Source organism: Lolium perenne, chromosome 1 (assembly GCF_019359855.2).
Source record: "Lolium perenne isolate Kyuss_39 chromosome 1, Kyuss_2.0, whole genome shotgun sequence".
NCBI lineage: Eukaryota > Viridiplantae > Streptophyta > Magnoliopsida > Poales > Poaceae > Lolium > Lolium perenne.
This window is the reverse complement of record NC_067244.2, coordinates 206,162,599-206,169,658: the sequence shown is the minus strand read 5'-3', so window position 1 is coordinate 206,169,658 and position 7,060 is coordinate 206,162,599. Positions and strand designations below refer to the sequence as shown.

General features: G+C 43.1%; 1 long non-coding RNA gene across 4 annotated transcripts; it reads right to left on the bottom strand.

Moving 5' to 3' along the window:
• Positions 1 to 2,945: 2,945 nt before the first annotated feature.
• Positions 2,946 to 6,779, bottom strand: LOC127320923 (uncharacterized). 4 transcript variants are annotated; one of them, XR_007863691.2, is made up of 4 exons: positions 6,145 to 6,779; positions 5,901 to 6,036; positions 4,295 to 5,803; positions 2,946 to 4,147 (listed from the first exon to the last, which is right to left on the bottom strand). It is a non-coding gene; the product is annotated as an uncharacterized lncRNA (long non-coding RNA). The 4 variants fall into 4 exon arrangements; XR_007863680.2 differs by having other exon boundaries at positions 2,946 to 4,371; positions 4,589 to 5,803; positions 6,145 to 6,778; XR_007863685.2 differs by having other exon boundaries at positions 2,946 to 4,963; positions 5,709 to 5,803; positions 6,145 to 6,778.
• Between the last annotated feature and the right edge of the window lie 281 nt (positions 6,780 to 7,060).

Sequence of the window (7,060 nt, the reverse complement as noted above, 5' to 3'; positions counted from 1 at the left end):
AAGCTGGGATAGTTGTCACTATCCTCTTCTTCTTCGTTGTCTTCCAATATAACCCCTCTTTCTCCGTGCTTGGTCCAACAATTATAGCTGGGCATGAAACCATTCTCCAAAGAGGTGGACGTGAAGGGTCTTCGAGGTAGAGTAATCCTTCATATTCTTACAGAACTACATGGACAATACATGAAACCATTCGACCGCCTGTTTGCCTCAGCCACGTTGAGAAAATAATGCATGCCAGTAATGAACTCGGGATGGCACCGGTCACCGTACATCCATTGTCGACTCATCTGCATTTTATATGTATATCAAAAATCATTAAGTACACAACATCATGGATATATGAGTGACCAACTTAATTAATATTCAAGTTCATCACATAAAACTAAGTTTTTTTTATAAAAAAGAAGAGGCTCACCGAGGTTGTACGGTGCCGGCTAGGGGACGACGCTAGCGATCGACGGCGGTGAGGACGGGGATGATACTAATTAAAACCTACAAAATATACCATAATTTCAGCTCAAATTGATTATAAAAAAAGTAAAATCCCTAACTTAGGCATTTCATCAAACACCTTGCTAGCACTAGAAAAATAGTACGAGTTAAACTACCAAAGAAATGAGCTAAATTAGGAACGCCGGAAGAAAGGATGATATTGCTAACCCTTGGATAGATGGAGGTCGTTAATCTTGTTAAAATGGTGGAGAAAAATAAAGATTATTGGAGTGTGAGAGGTGGAGAAAAATTTAGAGTGTGAGGAAGAAGAGAAAAATGAGAGCCACAGCAGGGGGCTCGGGCGATCTGGGCGAACCGGTACCAAAGGTCCAGCCCGGGCCCCACCACGCGTCTGAATTTTGGCCGAAGACCTTTCGTACCGGTTCCTAACACGAACCGGTACGAAAGCTCCTAACGAACCGGTACCAAATCTCCTCGCCCGCCAGAGCCATTGAACCGGTATAGATGACCCCATTGGTACCGGTTCGTAAGGGAACCGGTACCAATGGCTTAGATGGATGAGAGGTTTTCTACTAGTGATAGTACCATAGTAGCAGCCTCACCCACTGCTTCTGCTATATAAAAAAGAGTAGCATCAAAATGTTGTCCTAAACTACTCTTTCGTGTACCATGAAACAAAGCTACAAGCTTTTATGTGCGTGAAGGTTAGCAAAGTGAAATCATAAATTAATAAGGCAAGCTTATGAAAAAACAAAGGAATTTGTTCGGGACATGTTGATTTTGCTTCTGGGTGCATATGCTCCCTTTTTGTAGAATACACTTTAAACATATTTTTAAAATATCAAAGAAATTTAAAACAAAATGTTATGCATACATCTCAACATCGTACGTGTTCATGAAGTTGTTTTTAGGAAAAAGCGAGTTGCTATGTGGCTTGTGCAAAAAAGATAAAAAAAACAATGGTAAAATAAGGCTTTTTACTTGTCTTTTTTGCACAGGCCACACAAATTATCATTTTACTATGAAACTATAAGTGATGACTTAAAATGAGGAGATACTAGGAGGCATAGGCGTGGCGGCACGCCGCGCCCGTGGCCCTATATATGTTGAGAACATAGTTGAGTTGAAAGTCTAAAAATAATACGCAAACAGGTAATTGTGTTTGCATGGCGTTGATCTACATTTTTATCCGTTTTTCATAGTAGGAGCAGTCTTCAAATACTGGTAGATGGGCTTGCCGGGTTACAGCAGGTGGTGCGGCACTGGCCCGCATGTAGATAACTAATTCTAGTAGTAGTAACATTTTCTATTCTAAATGACTCCGAGGCAAAGACGAAAATGAAAGAGGAAACTGAGAAATCCAGAGAAAGGAAATGGTGCTTTCGTGCGGAAGGTGTAGGGGGTGGGGTGGGGGACGAAGGTGGTAGTGGCGGCGGCGGTCTGCTACGGGGTCGCTGGGTAGGATGCTCTCTCTGCTTGCTTCTTCTTCGACGCCGGTGGTGTCACTGAGGCGGGGCCGGGCCCATAATCGCCGCAGATGGATTGTCGTCTATTTTGCGGGCGCCGAGGCTGATCTCTGCAGCATAACCGCCGTGCGGGGCTGGGGCGGAGGGTGGCGTCGGAGCAACTTCGCGCGTTGAAAGATGCTGGACGCTAGAGCCCGTTTGCGCGGGGCGATGCGGCCTCAGCGGGAGGGTGAAGCGAGACGGGAGAAGCGAGGAACTACATCCGCTTCAGGATGAGCAAGAGCGACCATGGATTCAGCCGTTGGTATGTTTCTTCCCTCTGCAATGTCTCAATAGCGGCAATATTATTTGTTGTAGCAATTGCGTAGAATTGAATGAGAATTGTCGTGCTGAAGAAATCTGAGTGGAAACGTTACAGAGAGGCTGGGTGTGCGCTCTTCCGTTCCAGAGGAAGACTGAAGAACCATGGAGTTGTAAGCCTCTAATTGTCTAACGATGTGGAAAAGCGAGAATCGATTGCCCCATCAGCGAGTGGTAGTTATCTTTTCCTGCAGTATCCCAAGAACTCTGTTTATGTGTGGTATACTGGTAGATTCTAACCAAAGTTGTTGTGCCGAAAAAATCAAGCGGGATTGAGGGCGGTGTGGGGAAAGAAAAGCGAGGAAGTGCAGACGCCTGAGGATGTGCAAGAGCAAAATTTGATTCGGCTGTCAACCATCGGTATGCTCCCTTTCTCTATAGCGTCCAAACAACTTTGCTTCTATCAAAGTAGAAATGCTAGAGGGAAAAACCAACCATAATACGTTGACACGTGCTGTCAGTTTGGCCAGTCTTGTGAAAACATTTGCTGGCATCGTAATTAATAATTGTAAACCAGAGAGATTGAAGCTGGACAACTAATATAGATGTGAGAGATTTAGATTTGGCATAAGATTACTTTTTAAAACACGGGTATCTTGCTGTCCGTGTAGTTATAGAGCTAGGCAACCATACTTACGTGTTCCAGATAGTTTCAGTATGTATAGATTACAATAGTAAAAAGCAGTTTTATTCAGTTGAGCCCTAGCAGTGAGATTACAGTAGTGTCCAACAAAGATACACATGACAATACACTGCAGTGAGTAGACGTACAGAGAAGATAGTTTTCTGGTTGACACCTAGAGATGTACAGAAAACGGAACACTGGCTAAATGCCCCCTACGTGGGAATCAAATGCATCAAGTGGCTTGAGCTCTGAAGCTTTCGCGTTTAGTTTGTCAACCCACGAGCCATCCCCATCAGGTGCTGTTTATTGGAACCAAAAGGTTGGATACAATGCACAAAGCATTGGTAACACCGCAGCTAGGATCAAAATACCTATGTACAGCTCTGTCTGGTGTCATTGATTTTGTATTTAGGCACGTGGTACCAGAAGAGAACAACCATCCCTATGAAGGGCGAAGGCAGTGAAGATGACCTGCAATGATTTACAGAAACAAAGCTAAAGCTAATCATCATAATAGGCTAGTTTATCAACCAGTCTATTTCAGAAATACCTGACAGTAGTTACTCTACTTGACAACATACAATAAGCAGTAATGGCAGAACACTTTTTTACCAAAATCTTACGAAGCAAAATAGAATTTTTTAATCTAAATGACTAAATCACACCAAGAAACAGGAGTATTTTTGTAGTCTATGAATATGACTACATAGTTGGTTATTATTCAATGTATACCTTTGCCAATCTAGCGGTAGGGCAACTCATCCCTTAAAAAAAAGTAGCGGTGTGCTTCATCTCCATAAAATATCCTATATTGGGCTACTCAATTCCATTAAAGATAGAACATCAACACAAAAAAAAACCAATGATTGGTTCCATGCATAGCAAGACCTAGCTTTTGTAGGCCTTGGTCCATGATAAATAACTTGCTTATGATAATACATATCCGAGAGCTTCATCAGAGACAAAGTTGCATAGCATTAGGTCCACATAGCACTTGTGGGATCTGACTATTTACATGTAAAGCTCAGTGAACACCTATCGAATAGAAAAATAAGGTCGACTGAAAACTGAAATAACCTTAGGGAGAATCTTTCCTTTTTTACCACGAACAATAACGAATAGAAAAATAAGGTCGACTGAAAACTGAAATAACCTTAGGGAGAATCTTTCCTTTTTTACCACGAACAATAACGACCCTTGATGTGACAATGTGCATCAAGGAAGTTTGCGACAAACATATCCTCTGTAATGCATTTGTTAAATAACTGAAGGAAAATAAATATGTACGACATACATAAAAATATAAGCAAAACTATGGCAATGGTATAGAGAAGCATAACAGAATTTCTTGCAAGACCAAGGAAGAAAACAGTGGTTGGCATAACCTTACCTTCCATTTTTGCAAGAAGGCTCACAGAACAACACCTCCAGTAGTTAGTGACCACGATGATCAACCTCAAGTCCAACCTAAAGATGAAAGATATAGACCAAAAGGCAAGGGTGGTGAGGCAAGAATGTAAACCATGCCATGCAAAATATTTCCGATGTATAGTGCACAATATATATAGAAGATCCATAATAATGGGTTGCGCATATTATCGCGCTGCTGCTTCTCCTTACATGCCTGGAATCACATGTATGTGCATATCTAAATAAGAACCGGAGTGTATAAAATATCATGTACCTAACCATTGGCCCGCTTGCCATCGGCATTGTCATGCCATGGTATGGCATGCACCGATGTGCAGCAGTGGTCGCTGAGGTCAGGAGGGAGGGAGTTCTTAATCATGGCAATGGGTGGCGTCCTTCATCGTTCCATGCAGGGAAACCAAAAAAGGAATGGGGGAGGGGCAGATGTGAGGAAATGAAATCAATTGAGAGGTGAAGGAAAGGCCAAAGGCTGAGCAGAAGTATTAAAGAAGCTTAAATAAATGGAATAGCTTGTGCCTGAACGTGTTGCTTTGCTCACTGATGTGAAATTAAAAACTGAGATTTCATCTTATGTTGTAATTTAAGCATCCACCAGAGTTTTCACTCTCTGATCAAAAGGTCTGCAATTCTATCAGTCAAAAGAAGTCAGGAGGTGGTTAGTGAAATCTGAGAAAACACTTCTAACTGTCATAGGAATATTCAAAGTGGCACGAAAATAGTAGAACTTTGCAGACACAAGATATCGACCAGCACCTAGGAATTCATAAATCAAGAAGTATGTACAAAATACGATGGCCCGCATATAAAGAAATCAGCATGATGCCTTGTAAAAGATAAGCTGCTTTTGGGCATCAACAGAGCTATAAAATATATGTGCTTGCTTTCCCATGACATAGGAGCATCTATTTATAAACTTTATCTCCATATGGCATTATCTGGACATTATGATTTCACCAATTTCTCCATTACCAATCATGGTCGAATTCAGTTCAAAAAAAATCATGGTCGGACATAAAGGTCTATAATAATAATCTTATCTACATAGCAAGTTCTGTCTAGTTGAAGAGTATTTATGTACCATTTACATGGAGGTGTGACACCAAGCATAAACCCAGATTTGAAAGTCTGTAACTCAGTTGCATATATGTATAACAAAAAAAATCAAGGAAGTAATCAACCATATGAAAAATAAAAAGAGACCGGGGAGATCAGTCTCGACATCCTCTTTCCTTATTGGTGCAGAAGAAGATAGAAGAAATTGAAGTATCTTTTTCGTTCATATACTCTTTCCTTATTGGTGCGGAAGAAGATAGAAGAAATTGAAGTATCTTTTTCGTTCATATATGGTAATAACAAAAACCCAAAAAACTTACCAAAAGAAACATGATGTGCTGCCACTCCAGAAGCAGCAAACAAAGACATAATTCAGTAGGCTGCTCATCCCCTTTCTTGAGAAAATTTACATTTCCTTGTATAACACAGAAGGTGTTAGGCAACTAAAAGAACAGTGAATCAATGAGAGTCTATTAGTTACGGCAAAAAACTAAGTAAGAGAAGAAGAATACCTCTATTTTCTTTTTCTCTTCTGGTTCTTCCTGAATTCCTGTGGCTAGATCAGTTCAGAGAAGAAGTATACCTCTATATTTCTTTTTCTCTTCTGGTTCTTTCTTAATTCCTTTGGCTAGATCAGGCAACATGAAACTAAAAGAAAATCTCCAAATGAGAACTCCCCTGCAAGGCTGCAACCATGGCCCTCCCCTGTGTTGTTCGATCGAAAGAGATTGAGATACACAGAAAGAGAATGCTCACCACGGGAACGAAGAAGCATCACAGAGGGCTGCATCCAGAAGAGAGCAACAGCTAGCATCGACTACTCCCATGTTGCGCCAGGATGGAGACGACAGCACCGAGGTCCTCCCTTGTGCCGCCAGCCAATTCGGGGGGGAGACAGGGCATGGAAGGAGAGATGGGTGCTGCCGCGATCAGCATCTTGACATCCATGACATCATGGAGGTCGACCGTGAGCAAGATTTCGCCTCCCAGGACGACGGCCTGCACCCCCACGGTGATGGAGTCCGCGTCCTTCGATTTGTTTTTCTTCCATGGAGGCGTGAACCCAGCTAGGGCACAAGCCGGACGGCGAGACCGTGCGCTGGCTTCTGCAGCAATCCGAGCCGGCCATCATCGCAGCCATGGTCGTGGGAACCGTCCCCTCCATCGGCACCACCATCCACGGAGCACTTCGGATCCTCACACAGTTCATGGCGCCTGCTCCCTCCTCCTCCGCCGTCTTCGATGGCGGCGAGGATTCTTCGGCCAACCGCCGCCGCAAGATGCAGCCCAGGCTCGCCGGCGCCAAGGCCCCGCTGAGCACCACCGTGCCACATCAATAATTTTGTGAGGAGAACGATGGGAGCGAACGATGGAGAGGAGGAGAGGAAAAAGAGGTGGGGGTCGGACCCTTAGTAAATCCAAGCGGTGGAGGTGGGACCAGAACCACCGCTTTGACCAAGACGTTCAGGGAAACGCTGTAACCGGAAGCTACCATGGAAATAGGCAAGGAAAAAGGCTTGGAACCGGTAACCGGTTGCCCACAACGCCAAAATAAAAGGTAATAAAAAATATAGAACGGAGTAAATCAAGGAAGAAAAAAAGAAAGAGTCAACGTGTCACGTAACTGATGGAGGAAAGAGAGGATAAATAGGATATCTACAGTGGCCCAATC